The sequence below is a fragment of the Marmota marmota genome, unplaced genomic scaffold, assembly GCF_001458135.2.
Source record: "Marmota marmota marmota unplaced genomic scaffold, marMar, whole genome shotgun sequence".
NCBI classification, from domain to species: Eukaryota; Metazoa; Chordata; class Mammalia; order Rodentia; family Sciuridae; genus Marmota; species Marmota marmota.
This window is the reverse complement of record NW_026000241.1, coordinates 6,031,943-6,034,537: the sequence shown is the minus strand read 5'-3', so window position 1 is coordinate 6,034,537 and position 2,595 is coordinate 6,031,943.

The window sequence follows — 2,595 nt, the reverse complement described above, 5'->3', positions numbered from 1 at the left end:
GAGCCGGTTCCGGTCCCTACCCCACCGCCGTGGGGACAGACTGGGACCAAGGTTGGGGCAGGTGGCGAGGGAGTCTCCATTCAGACACCTCCGCGCACTCAGCACGGGCCCAGGGCCTGTCCTCGTCCACTGGGGCTTCTCTGGGCCTCCCAGGCAGAGCTTTAAAGTACCAAGAAATATTTTTGAGACCTGATTCTAGAATGTTTTTCGAGACCTGGTCCCCAAATGGGAAAATGCAAACTAAATTAAAAAAACGTGCTGAGAACGCTAAGCCCATGGTGCATTAAACCATTTGTTGTTAGAGTTGGTAAACAAGTCTGACAAGTTATTCGTCACCCCCCGGTTATTCTGCTGCAGCCGGACTCCGGCAATTTGTCCACATATTTCATATTTAAGCTTTTAAAAGATTTCTTTTTATTTTACGGGGATGCATTTCCCTATTTGGCGCCATGGACGCTGGGGCCAGTGACCGCCACAGAGGGCCAAGAGTCTCCCAGGTCTTCACCCCGGGGATCCCCGAGAGAGAGAGTAGAATATAGGAATAAAAACCTCCGGTCTAGACCCACTTCTGGACTTCGTGACTGTGGGACAGTCACCTTCCTTCTCCAAGCCCCATTTCTTTCCTCCAGAAAATAGCAAAAGGCCAGTCCTTCCAGGTGGATCTGCCAAGAAAGCAGAAAGGGGTTCGCTCCGAGCTCGGAATGCTTTTCCTACGGCGCCCTCTGGCGGCGGAATGGAGCGGCGCGTCTTGGGGCGGAGCCAAAATGCAAATAAATGCGTGTAAGCCACGCCCTCCGCACCCAGTTTCCCTAAAAGGTGTAGACGCAGCTTTCCCTCTCTGGACCTCAGTGGGCAACACTGGGAAATGGCCGTTTCTGAGAAATGGGCGTGTTGGAGCTTGTGAGATAGCGGCTCTTAAACTCTAATCCCAGGTGGCTGATTTTAAACCTTCTTGAACCTACCGCGGGGCACGCAGCCCGTCAGCAAGGTTGCTAACCATCCCAGCCAACTGCGCCCCGTCTCCGACCAGTCCGCGGGGGCCAGAGGGGTTTGACCCAAGGCCAAGGTGAATGAGATCATCCTCCGTGGGGCTCACTTGCAGGCTCCACTTTCCAGATTGAATGCAGACACCATAAACTGAGGAGTCGCCCCCACACAAGGGGTGGGGCCGGGCCAGGGTATCTGGGTGCGTGCAACCCCCCAACAAATAATGATGAACCTAAAACAGCTCAGATAATGTCCCTTGGCCAGATTAGGAAATTGTCCCTTTACTTGTAGGTTTCTTGTATGCTTCCACCTCCTCCTCCAGGCTGTGAGCCCCAGAAGAAAAAGCTTGTCTTGGTCACCATGAGCCTCCCAAGCTGGGCACAAGGTGGTTGTACCATTACTATTCGTCAAATGAACAAATGCAGGTATTTTACATCTCTGTATCTTAAGTCCTGGAAAAGAACAGGGATGCTGATCTGAATGAATTGCTGAACCTCAGCTACCCCACCTATAAAACAAGGAAAAGTGTGTTGGTTGAAGCTGGGTGAATGAATGAATGAATCAGTAGTTGTAACCTATGCAAGATGAGGAGGCCCAGAGAGGTTAAGGGACTAGCCCAAAGCCACACAGCAAAAAAAAGAATGCCACCTGGGGATGAGGAGTCAGCCCTAGGCTCCCCCAGAGCCATTTTACCTATTAAGGACTAAGGTGAGGACTCGGGGCACACAAAAATATTATTTTTCAATTAATTTTTAAAAATTTATTAATTTACTCTAATTTGTTATGCATGACAGCAGAATGCATTCAATTTCAAGTAAATTTGAAATTTGAAAAAAAAAAAGTTGGCTTCATCAATTGGAAAAGTAACTGGAAATACAAAGCCAGTGAAATCGCTGGTGCATCTGGGAAGTAGTAGAGAGCAGTGGGTGGGAGGTGAGGTGCTGGGTTGAAATCCGGCTCTGCTGGGAAGTCTCAGTACCTCTCTGGGCTTCCGTTTCCTCCTCTGGAGAGCAAGGCAATGTTAAGGGCTATTGCAAGGTCTGGACGTGGGCCAGGAAATAGCCACTGCACCACAGGAGCTGGGTGCTGTGGGGGAACAGGGTATAAGAGTTGCAAGACATATAGCTGAGGAGGGTTCACTGCCCAGGCTGCCTACAGAACTCCTTCAACTCAACAACAAAAAGTTAGCCGCCCTTAAAAAGGGCCAAGGACTTGAATAGACATTTCTCCAACGAAGATACTCAACAAGGATGTGAAGAGCTTGACTCAGGACTCATTAGGGAAATGCAGATCAAAGCCACAATGTGGTACCACTGCCCATCCCCCAGGATGGCTATTATCAATTTCAAAAAGAAGGAAATAGCAAGTATTGGTGTGTGCAGGAAAGAGAGGAAAATCTCTCCGCATTGCTGGGGGGAGGGGTGGAAAACAGTTGGGTGAGTCCACCAAAGGTTAAAATGGAGTTATCATCAACCCTACAATTCCACTCCAGGGGTTCCTGAATACTTGTAGATGCACATTCATAGCAGCAGATTCACATTTTCCAAAAGGTGGAGACCACCCAAGATGAAAAAGCAAAAGTACACAATGGAATATTACTCATCCATC